Source organism: Pygocentrus nattereri, chromosome 3, assembly GCF_015220715.1.
Source record: "Pygocentrus nattereri isolate fPygNat1 chromosome 3, fPygNat1.pri, whole genome shotgun sequence".
NCBI classification, from domain to species: Eukaryota; Metazoa; Chordata; class Actinopteri; order Characiformes; family Serrasalmidae; genus Pygocentrus; species Pygocentrus nattereri.
In genome coordinates this window covers 37,413,312-37,426,016 of record NC_051213.1, presented here as the reverse complement: position 1 = coordinate 37,426,016, position 12,705 = coordinate 37,413,312, and the positions used below count along the sequence as shown (strand labels likewise).

General features: G+C 38.5%; 1 protein-coding gene across 12 annotated transcripts in view; it reads left to right on the top strand.

The window, feature by feature from the left end:
* The window catches only part of kcnc3b (potassium voltage-gated channel, Shaw-related subfamily, member 3b), a 105,236-nt gene that overhangs the window by 57,396 nt on the left and 35,135 nt on the right, over positions 1 to 12,705 (top strand). The gene's annotated exons all lie outside the window — the stretch shown is intronic.

The following is a 12,705-nucleotide window of genomic DNA, read 5'->3' as shown; positions in this document are numbered from 1 at the left end:
TGAAAAATACATGATATGAGAGATGGCACATCAATATAGATGGATATTGGTATAGGGCCAATATCAGTGAAAAACACTGGATCAGGTATCAAATGAAAAGAAACTGATTAATCCAACAGGGTGGGGTGGTATCCACTTCTTTCATGTTTTCAAATATCACTCATCAATTGTCACTTAGTCATTAATGTGGGGTAAAAAGTGCCTACAATGTACATAAAAATGAGCAAAAGCACTGTTTGCCTCATAAAAGCATCAACATTGAAATTGGAAACTATTAAATAAACAGTTCAGTTATGTTATGAAGTTTTCACAATTTTCAATCATTTAATAAATGTCAAAACATCTGTCCAACATCATTTGCTAAATGTTGACCAGGGCTACAAACAAGCTTCAAAGAAAGTATAACACAGTGTTTAAAAGTGATAACATAGTTCAAAATTGTGTATGAATTCCTGTGGCATTGTATGATAATGTTTTTAGATCTTAAATAAAGAGCTAAAATGTCTGATTATAAAGCTTAGCAGCTTTTATAGGAAAAATATTGGATTGGTATTGGCTGATATTCAAGATTTCAATATCAGTATCAGTACTGGAAAAGAAAGTGTTATCATAACATCTCTGTATAAAATGTATAGTACAAAATATTAATCTATAGATAAAATGGCCAGTAGGTGTTTTATGTACGGTTACATTATAAAAAGTGAAGTTGCATAATATAGTTACGGTGTATGATATGAGCAGTGAGCATATTGTGTACTTTGCGTAAGTGTTAGTAATTTGCTGATGTATGTCTGTAAGTATTTGCATGTAGACAGAGTTACTGTTCTCTTAGCTGTCTGTCACAGCAAACTGGAGTTAATGATACATATAAGCGCATAATAAATATGAGTTTTAGCTTTAATTTAAGGGTATTTACATCCAAATCCAGAGAATGGATTCGAATGATGACCTTTTTCATACATTTCCCCAACCCCCCCACTGTCACCCACAACCCACAACCCTTCACAACAGTTGTCCAGATCAGGAACACCCTCCAGGAGGTGTTCAACAGTCAAGAGAGGACTTCAGCAGAGCAAATTCGGATTTACACTATTGGTGTAGGTCAGTCACCTGGTCTCAATCCAAATGAGCAAGCATTTCACTCACTGTGAAGGTAAAACCAAAGGTAAAATGGCTCAACAGCAAGCAGGAACTGAAGAGAGCTGCAGTGAAGGCCTGGCAGGGCATCACCAAGAAAGAAACCCAGCATCTGCTGATGTGCATGGGGTCCAGACTTCAGGTGGTTTTTGACTGCAAATGATTTGCAACAAAGTATTACAAATATTTGAGCTCATATTCATTACTGTATTAAAACTCCAGTACGCTGTGGTTGACAGCTAAAACAACAATACGTTTATTGACACGCAAATATTCATGGACCTGACTATAGCTTTGCTCTATGTTCTTGTCCAAAGGTATACTTTTTATTTAGTTTTATGTGTTTGAGCTGGTCACCTAGCAAATGACTTGTTAAGTCCTGGAAATGTGCAAATTTAATGTGATAAAATGTTAAAAAACTATGAGCAATAGCTTGGCAACAAAGACACTTCTGCTGTATGGAATTAAATCCTATCATGAATATAATACATTCATATATGCTGTTATTTAGTATACAGCTATATAACAATGTATTGCCTAGCACTAGTCTGAGGAACAAAGTGGTGCAGGTGCTGCTTAGTGCAGTCTTTCATGACTCAGCAAAAATAAAATCGCAATTTGTGGTGTCTTGCTGCTTATACCATTCTCCATGTGTGGCTCCATGGTTACTCTAGCAGCGTGGTCTCTACCTCAGTGCCCTTGTGTTTTATATCAGATCCTTTCTGCTGCTGGAGTGAATCATCCTGACTTGCATCCTGACCTAGTTTACTCCATGGCTTCTCTCTTGGATGACTTTGTTTCTTCTGATCTGTACAGTAGTGCATCATTGTTCAGGGCTGATTTATGGACAGTATCTGCTGCCATTTCATATCATTGCAGTTTTCAAGCCATCACCTGTTCATAAGAAGTTGCTGTATGATTATGCTATGCTCCTGCTGAGTTCACAATACAAGCTTCAACTTCAGCAAAGTTTTCAGAAGACCTTTTGAACATCGGATGAACAAGTCTGGGTAATGCATGTGTGTTCCCAAATTAAGTTTGGGACAATGAAGGAGTTTGGATAATGTTTTGGGTGGTGAATGGATTTGGATAAAGTTTTGGGAAGTGAATGGGTTTGGATGTGTGCACAAGACTGGATGGAGTTTGGAGGAATTAACAAGTTTAGATTACGCTTAAAAGTGTGAAGTTTGGAGTCCACATATTGCTATTTATGTTAGAAGCATATTAATCAAATAACTCATATTTTAAAAATTTTAATACAAAATAAATTACTCTGGAAACAAAGTTTATGTTATGAACACAAAAGGAAACAGGTGTAATAAACAGTGTTAAACACAGAGATGCTTGAAATTAATAAAGGATTAACTTGACATTTACCTTTTCATTTTTCTTCGGTTCTTGTTAGCATGTGAGAGTTTTTCAGAGAACTTGTCTTTCTGGAGCAGTAAGCAGTAGTACATTCTTAAAAATGATGGTTCTTCAAGGGGTCTTTAGTAAAGAAAATGTCTCTATGTAGGACCATGAACACTCAGCAAACCTTTTACATGATTAAAGGGTTCTTTGCATCGCTAAATAGTTCTTCAGGTTGATGGAGAATGTGCTGTAGATGGTTCTATCTGAAACTTTTTAAAAAGGGTTTTACGTAGCACAATCTACATAGGGTTCTACAAGGGGGTTCTTGTGCTGTTATGATGTCAAGCCTATAACAATGGAAGAACCCTTTTTGGTGGTATACAGAACCCTTTTTTAAAAATATAGAACCATATAAAACACACACATTTTTTAAATGGCTTATCCTTCTGTGAGCTGGTGCCCATCTCAGTGGTCATTGGGTGGAAGGCAGAATACACCCATGACAGGTCGCCAGTCCATCACAGCCATATAAAACACTATCCATTAATCTGAAGAACCATTTTACCATGCAAAGAACCCTTAAATCGGGGCTCTTTGAATGTTTCTTTACTGAAGAACCCTTGAAGAACCATAATTTTAAGTGTGTGTAACAAGGAGTGATGTTGAGGTGGACGCATGTGTGAGATTTATTATGGGCAAATACAAAATCAGGGTCAAGACAGTCCAGGTTCATATATCCAACACGAAGAGCAGGAGGGACAGACATCATAATAAGACAAAACACAGAACCTCAAACTAGAATCTTCAAACAATCCAAACAGCACATCAAACAAACAACATCAAACAAAGACCAGCACAGACCAGGGCAAACACAGGGCTTATATAACAGAGGCAAGACGAGGGACAGGTGGGAAACAGGTGGTAACAATCAGGGGTGGAGTCAGACAACAAGGGGACTGGACTGAACCAAAACAAACACTCATGGATGAAAAAGTAAACAAAAAGCACATGGACAGGACTGGGAGGGGCCAATCGTGACAGTGTGTAGAAGACATTTTGTTCAGATTCATTGCCGTTTTCAGGAGGGGCATAAAAATGCATTTTATTGGACATCCGATTTTTTGTTTATTTTTAGTTCAACATATCAGAAAAAAAATTATATATTGTGTTTTGTTGACACCACATGGGCTCCTGAGAGACAAACATCTAAGCAAAAGCCTTATCAGTAAACCCGAAGGGGTGACAAATATAATGTTTTTATGACTATATGAACAAAAACTAAAAACCTCTTGAGTTCTATTTCTTCACCTCTCAGTAGTAGCCCAAGTTAATAAGCAGATAAAAGTCATGAGTGGGTTTAGCTCTGGCTCAGTGTACCTCAGTATCCAGCTTGTCCCATGTGTGATTTCCTCACACCACCGAGAGTTAGGCTTTCTGTTCGATGAACAAAATAGTTGTCGGTCTTACCGCTTGTGGACGTTTGCTTTCAATCTGGTTCATCATTGTAGCCATGCTGTCCTCTCAAGAAGTGGTCCTGCTATTTTTAGTTGTGTGCGTCATTTTTTAGTAGGCCTATCTGGTGGAACCAGTTGCCTATAGCGTCCTCATGTGTACAGCTCAGAAACGTTCCTCAGTAATAAGAACCTGAAGACTAAATTAATCAAGTGAATGTTTTACTGATTGTACGATATGTTCATATAATCATGAACACATTTATCAGGCCTTTGGTTTAATACTGTGTGAGACACACACACACATGAGTGGTCTACTGACTGCTGGGTTCCTTCACTTTATCAGACGATATGGAGACACATACATGATTCTGAAAGAGAGAGACAGAGTTGTGGGATTAGAGAAGGGGATGATGGGGATTGGGGGATGAGAGAGGAGAGGAAAGGGGACCTGGGCTGAGAGAACTGGTTACTGCAGCAGTTTGTAAGTAGGTCAGGCTGGGGAGTGAAAAAGAGAGCGAGGATAAGAGAGAGGTAGAGAGTATATGAAAGAGACTGAGACAGAATAAGAGACAAAAAGAGAAAAACTGAAAGAGAGGCAGAAAAAGAGAAACAGAAAGAAACACAAAGGCAGCATTAATTAGTGATGAAAAACAGTTGACTAGTTAGATTTTCACACCATTAGCCCTCTCTCTAGTCTATCTCTCTAACTTATCTCTCTCTCCACCCCCCCCTTTTCTCTTTATCTCTCTCTTTCTTTCTCTCTCCCTCTCTCTCACCCTGTTGGTCTCCCTCACTGTCTCTCACTTCCCTGTTCTCTGTTTTTCCCTCTAATTCTTAGTAATTCACACTAATAAAAGCAGATGTTTAATCACTGCGCTTCTAAAACCAGAAGGATGTGCATAACTGGAAAAAGACGACAGAAATCACATTCATTGCAAAAGAGAAATAATGAGAGAGAGTGGAAGCACAGTTACTGTCACAAAATAAACATGTCTGAGGTAGTGGAGTGAGGGAATGAGAAAGAAGAGAAGAGAGGAGTGGAGTGGAGAGAAAGCTTTTAACCCTGGTTCCTCACTACATTTACATCTTCTTCACATGAGCGAATGTGTGTGTGTGTGTGTGTGTGTGTGTGTGTGTGTTATGTGGTATATTTTTTCTTTACTCTTTGCAGTGCTTTTATCTTCCCCCCTTACTCTCTCCCTCACTCTTTCCCTTTCTCCTCTCTCTCTCTCTGTTTTATTATTTATCTGTGCAGAAGGCTTACAGTACATGTATTTATGGGTAAATGTGTCCTTTCAGTAAGTAAGAGAATGAATGTTCAGTCATCTAGTCTGCACAAAATGGACACTAGGACTGCAACTAATGATTATTTTGGTAGTCGACTAATCTGACAATTATTTTTTCGATTAGATGATTAGTAAGTGATTATTTCTGTAATGCCCTCCATCTCTGCTTCATTTGGGTGTGGCTCCTCTTCCTGGCTCCTGTGAATGTCACCCTGTTTTCCAGTCTCGGTCTTAACATAGGTTCCCACAGCAAATTAAAATGATGACGCATGAAACATGAATATGAAACTTAAGCTTGATAGTTTATATAAAAGGGTTAGTGTTAAGTTGCAGAAGTTGTAACTCTGCAAGTCAAAAGCAAATTATATAATAAGTTGGCTTGAAGTGAAATTCAGGTATGTAGAAGTAAAAAAATAGTTTGTCCATTATAAAATCTTGTTGGGTCTGGAAGTCCAAAGGTTCAAATAAGACCTTCTTCCAGTCCAAATGACCTATTATCAATAGTTTACAAATGCTTTAAATTGCAGTGCGTGAATGTGAGCATGTTGACGTATTGGAGTGAGGCTGGCTCTCTTCTTTAAGGTGATGTTCCCAAACTAACATAAGTAGAATAGCATTCTATTGGCTATATGGGCGAGTAGTGAAGTAGCACGCTACTTTTTGTAGTTAGTTACAAATTTTAGGAGTTAGTAGCTTTAGCGCCTACAAATTTTTGTGTAGCTATAAAGAAAATTTTCGCTAAAACTTTGCTTCAAGCTTCAGTCAATCCGAGCAAAATCTGAACCGTAGAGCACGGTCGTTAACCAGGCTGGTGGCGACTGTGCATTCCCGACTGAGCCACGGACAGCTCAACCACATGGGCAAGCGCGTACCCCACACGCTGATCACCACTTACTATCAGGCTTAACTCAGGGATCACAACTGCAATGTTAATAAGAGCCGTTTTGTATTTCCTTGGGAGCCACAACATTTTCTGTCCGTTTTACCATCTTTGCTGTAAGTATATCTCAGTATGTGCTGATGTTGTAATACAGGCTGAAAATATGAACCCAATATGAAGTCCAGACTTACTTTGCTCTGCTTTAACCTTTAGCTCAGCTGTAGCCACCTTTCTCACATCTCAGTATGAGCTAATCATCCTCTAGTCCTTCATCAGTGACCACAGGGCACCGTTGGCTGGATATTTTTGGTTGGTGGACTATTCTCAGTCCAGCAGTGACACTGAGGTGTTTAAAAACTCCAGCAGCACTGCTGTGTCTGATCCACTCAGACCAGTGCAACACTCATTAACACACCACCACCACGTCAGTGTTACTGCAGTGCTAAAAATGATCCACCACCCAAATAGTACCTGCTCTGTAAGGGCCCTGACCACAGGGTAACAGGAGGCTAACAAAGTATTATAGAACCAGATGGACTACAGTCTGTAATTGTAGAACTACAAAGTGCACCTATATAGTAAGTGGAGCTGATAAAATGGACAATGAGTGTAGAAACAAGGAGGTGGTCAGAATGTTATGCCTGATCGGTGTATCTTGCTGAAATGTTTAAATTGGATCAGTTTTATTTCAACAGTTGACAGTGTTTTGCACAAAATTCTCTGGTTTGTATTCAGTTATTTTTGTTTATTTTTGCTAGGAAAAACCTGGAATGATTGATTTTGCATTTAATCTTAATTTTTATTGGATATCACGCCTTTGGATGTGTAAGTTTGATTGTTGGTTACACCTTTTGGTGATCTTTTTGTACATTTGCAGCTTTAATTGTATGTTTCTTTCTGGACAGGATTAAATGCAGTGTCTTGTTCACATTATCTGTTGGGCTTATTTGGTCTGTCAGCTGGAGAATTACAAACAAACTTTCTGACAATCGCGCTTTGAAAGTAGCTAAAAAGTAGCCACTACTCTTTCTGGAAAAGTAGCTAACTACACATTTTTCAGTAGCTATCCCAACCCTGCTAACAAACATTAGGATGCTAACATCAGTTGGCTAAGTCAGTCGTGGGCTGGAGGTTAGGGATCCAGCCTCGTGACCGGAAGGTCGCCGGTTTGATCCCCAGAGCCGACAGCACATGACTGAGGTGTCCTTGAGCAAGACACCTAACCCCCAACTGCTCCCCGGGCGCTGCGGATTGGGCTGCCCACCGCTCTGGGCAAGTGTGCTCACTGCCCCCTAGTGTGTATGTGGTGTTTCACTGCCCAGATGGGTTAAATGCGGAGGTGAAATTTCCCCATTGTGGGACTAATAAGGGTCACTTAATCTTAATCTTAAAGAATAAAGTGGTAGGAAACACTGGCTCCAGGGTTCCGTAGTGCTGTTGTAAAATGACAACTCTGCTTCACAGCGTCTGCATTCCACTTTTGAAAGTTTCAGCCTCGATTTTTTGTCTCTCTTTCTTCACACTCTCTCCACTGAGACATCATATCATTCAATATAGTACAGAATGCAGTCATGTCAGACTGTGGCATGTCTTGTAGTGTGTTGCAGTTACAAATTAATGACACATTGACACTGAAATTCTGAGCTGATTGATCGATCCAATCAATGCGTTTATGTGCACTTGAGTAATCAGATAATGGGGAAACTTTTGGCCTACGTGAGTCAGGCAGTAATCAGATTTCTGCTTTGCAAATGACCAGTAAACTAAAAAGAGGACATAAACTTCATGCTGTGGCTTCTTCTTTAAAAGAAAAAAACATTGTGCCACTTTACCTGAAAATATGAACATACATTATCTAGAAAATGAAGAATATTTAAATCCTGAATTCCATCAAGCATGTAGCTCCAAAAGTGTCTAGCTGCCATATGCTTATTTAACTCCGGTACTTTCCATCTGTTTCATACATGCCCAGACTGAGAAATCCGAAAGAAATCCAAGCAAGAGTTTATATGATATCTGATTATAGAGCTAAAATTGAGCTCACTTTATCAGATTTCTTCATCAGATTTCTAGATTGGAAAGTGGTGTTACATGACCATTTGAATAATCAGATAGCTACAAAAATCTGATTGTGATTGGATTGTGTACATGTAAAAGCACTCATTGTGTCCATTGTGTATAGTTTTGATACAAAAAATCGTGTACAAATTTTCACATTTTTGTGTTGTTTTTTTGTCGTCACTTTCAGTGTGTAACCACTGTAATCCAGTTAAAGCAAACAATAGTAGGTCATTACAGCCCTCCCACCCCAAGCTGACTGTTGGGCATCAGTGAGTGCCAGTAGCTGATTGTCATCTGTGGTTTGTGTGGTGTGTCCAGCGCTGTTGGCTTAAGTCAGCTTTTGTCAGAACTATTTTGGCTGCCTGAGCACGCTGAATCAGCATTGGCAGTTGGCCATGAGAGTTTGTTCTGTGATCGGCTGTTTAGCCTGGGGAATCAGTGTTCTCAATTCAGTTCTGAATGTGTTTACACACTCATTTAAAAGCTATCACAATGCATCCAACAAAAAAGGCAGCCTTGTGCTTCTTTTACACAGTGATACACATGACAAAGCGCACCAGTTCCTCATACTGATCTATTTTACTGTGACCAGCATGGGCATGCACACAGAACCCCTTTAACGAGTGAAAGGGGTCGAAGTCGAAGTCTTGGAATGTAACATTAATGGGTTACACACCTGCACATCTGTAAATAAAACAGTGTAATCTAAAAGAAAGGAGAGTGCCCAAACTTTAATACAGGTGTGTGTGTGTGTGAGAGAGAGAGAGATGGAGAGAGAGTGTGGGCATATTGGGTTGTGTAATGTACGAGAGAGATGTGTGTGCTTGTACCTGAGTGTGTCACCTACTATACAGGTGTATATGTGTGTAGAAATCTAGGGCAGGCTTTGCTTTGCTCTGCTGCTCCACTGACGGCAAAGACCCAGTTTACTTTCTAGCATATTTAGAGCAGACGAGCTTTATAGACTGCAATATTTAAAACAGAGGAGGTGTGTACATGCACATCACCACCTCTGGGGTACTGGAGGGGCATATAGTTAGAATGAGAAAAAATGTCTATTTAAATGGGTAAAATGTGTTAAATTAGAGTGGGTAAAGTTACACTAGGTAAAATGTGTTAAATTAGAGTGGGTAAAGATAGAGGAAGACTGGGTAAAATATGTTAAATTAGAGTGGGTAAAGTTAGAGTAGGTAAAATGTGTTAAATTAGAGCGGGTAAAGTTAGAATAGGTAAAATGTGTTAGATTAGAGTGGGTAAAGTTAGACTAGGTAAAATGTGTTAGATTAGAGTGGGTAAAGATAAAGGCAGACTGGGTAAAATGTGTTAAATTAGAGTGGGTAAAGTTAGAGGTAGACTGGGTAAAATGTGTTAGATTAGAGTGGGTAAAGTTAGAGTAGGTAAAATGTGTTAAATTAGAGCGGGTAAATGTAGACTAGGTAAAATGTGTTAGATTAGAGTGGGTAAAGTTAGACTAGGTAAAATGTGTTAGATTAGAGTGGGTAAAGAGAAAGGCAGACTGGGTAAAATGTGTTAAATTAGAGTGGGTAAAGTTAGAGTAGGTAAAATGTGTTAAATTAGAGTGGGTAAAGTTAGAGTAGGTAAAATGTGTTAGATTAGAGTGGGTAAAGATAAAGGCAGACTGGGTAAAATGTGTTAAATTATAGCGGGTAAAGTTAGAATAGGTAAAATGTGTTAGATTAGAGTGGGTAAAGTTAGACTAGGTAAAATGTGTTAGATTAGAGTGGGTAAAGATAAAGGCAGACTGGGTAAAATGTGTTAAATTAGAGTGGGTAAAGTTAGAGGTAGACTGGGTAAAATGTGTTAGATTAGAGTGGGTAAAGTTAGAGTAGGTAAAATGTGTTAAATTAGAGCGGGTAAATGTAGAATAGGTAAAATGTGTTAGATTAGAGTGGGTAAAGTTAGACTAGGTAAAATGTGTTAGATTAGAGTGGGTAAAGAGAAAGGCAGACTGGGTAAAATGTGTTAAATTAGAGTGGGTAAAGTTAGAGGTAGACTGGGTAAAATGTGTTAAATTAGAGTGGGTAAAGTTAGAGTAGGTAAAATGTGTTAGATTAGAGTGGGTAAAGATAAAGGCAGACTGGGTAAAATGTGTTAAATTAGAGTGGGTAAAGTTAGAGGTAGACTGGGTAAAATGTGTTAGATTAGAGTGGGTAAAGTTAGAGTAGGTAAAATGTGTTAAATTAGAGCGGGTAAATGTAGACTAGGTAAAATGTATTAAATTAGAATGGGTAAAGTTAGAGTTAGACTGGGTAAAATGTGTTAAATTAGAGTGGGTAAAGATAAAGGCAGACTGGGTAAAATGTGTTAAATTAGAGTTGGTAAAGTTAGAGGCAGACTAGGTAAAATGTGTTAAATTAGAGCGGATAAAGTTAAAGTAGGTAAAATGTGTTAAATTAGAGTGGGTAAAGTTAGAGTAGGTAAAATGTGTTAAATTAGGGTGGGTAAAGTTAGAGTAGGTAAAATGTGTTAAATTACAGCGGATAAAGTTAGAGTAGGTAAAATGTGTTAAATTATAGTGGGTAAAGTTAGAGTAGGTAAAATGTGTTAAATTAGAGTGGGTAAAGTTAGAGTAGGTAAAATTTGTTAAATTACAGCGGATAAAGTTAGACTAGGTAAAATGTGTTAAATTAGAGTGGGTAAAGTTAGACTAGGTAAAATGTGTTAAATTAGAGTGGGTAAAGTTAGAGTAGGTAAAATGTGTTAAATTAGAGCGGATAAAGTTAGACTAGGTAAAATGTGTTAAATTAGAGTGGGTAAAGTTAGAGTAGGTAAAATGTGTTAAATTAGAGTGGGTAAAGTTAGAGTAGGTAAATTGTGTTAGATTAGAGTGGGTAAAGGTAGACTAGGTAAAATGTATTAAATTAGAGTGGGTGAAGTTAGAGGCAGACTGGTTAAAATGTGTTAAATTAGAGTAGGTAAAGTTAGAGGCAGACTGGGTAAATTGTGTTAAATTAGAGTGGGTAAAGTTACACTAGGTAAAATGTGTCAAATTAGAGTGGGTAAAGTAAGAGGTAGCCTGGGTAAAATGTGTTAAATTAGAGCGGGTAAAGTTAGAGGCAGACTGGGTAAAATGTGTTAAATTAGAGTGGGTAAAGTTAGATTGGGTAACGTGTGGGAGCAAAGATGAGGCAGAGATTTATTACGGGCAAATCCATAATGAGGGTCAAGACAGTCTGGGGTCAAAGAGCCAACATGGAGAGAACGATGGGCAGACATAACAACAAAGATCACGGGATAAACAAACAATGGAGGTCCGAAGAAAAAACACCAAACAATCTAATACAAAGACCAAACAATACGCTACAAAGACCAGAAAACAACTAGGGAAAAACACAGGGCCTAAATACAGCAAAGTTAACAAGACTCAGGTGGTAAACACAGGTGAGAACAATCAAGGGCGGAGTCTAGAAACAAGGGGGCAGGACAGGGAAGAATCAAAACAAAGAAAGCACTTAGACAAGACCAAAACAAAACAATAGCACATGAAGGACTGGGAGGGGCCAATCCTGACAGACTGGATAAAATATGTTAAATTAGAGTGGGTAAAGTTAGAGTTAGACTGGTTAAAAGGAGTTAAATTGGAGTGGGGATAAATTAGTTTGGGCACCCTTGGTCAAATGTTTTGTTGATTGTCTAAAAGAAAATAAGTGAACACATCCTCTACAGAGAACACACTTCTGCACAATTTAATACACAATTCCTGTTTATTTGCTGAGTTTAACATGTTGGAAAAGGAAACAAAACAGAAATGAAAATAAAATAAACAGAATATAAAATTAATAGAAATTGTGCACTAAAATGTGCATATTTCAGTTTGTTCCCTGCAGTGGATGTTTTATTTGCTTATTTTCACCCTGAATATGAGCAATACATCATGTGACCTGGGGCCTGGTTCAAAAGTTTGCATGCAGCTATAGATATAACTTTCTTGATTCCCAACAGAAAGTGTGGATTATGAATAGCTGACCCATATTATGACCCCTTGCGATTAATTATGGCTTCTTTAAGTCTTCAAGTCAGCAGATGTAGGAAGACTTAAGACCCATGTCTGTCAGCATGACACTGCTTTATTTTGCTGTTTGCCGTTACTGTAGCTCTCAACTGAATGGCACCTCATTGTATGTAACCCATTTATTACAGTTTTAATAAATCTGTACATTCCCTGTCCACTGTATTACAAACATCTATCCTGTACTTCCACAGAGTGGCTACTTTATGAGCTCCATCTGCATAATGGGTTCACGATATAGGTGTCAGTTACAGACTGTAGCCCAATCCATTGTCATACACACCATTTACCTCATTTATCAATGGTCAGGTTCTATCCACAGGAAACTACCACTAAAAGGAAAGAGTTGGGAGCAGGTTTCAGGAGTGATAAGTTAAAGGACAAAACAGTGAGGGGTTTGTTGTGGTAAACAAATGAGTGATGAAGTTTGGCCTGAGGACTTGCAGGCTTGCTTTTTGGAGTGACTTTGGAGTCAGAAGGTGAAACATTGGTGTCTGGGAAGAC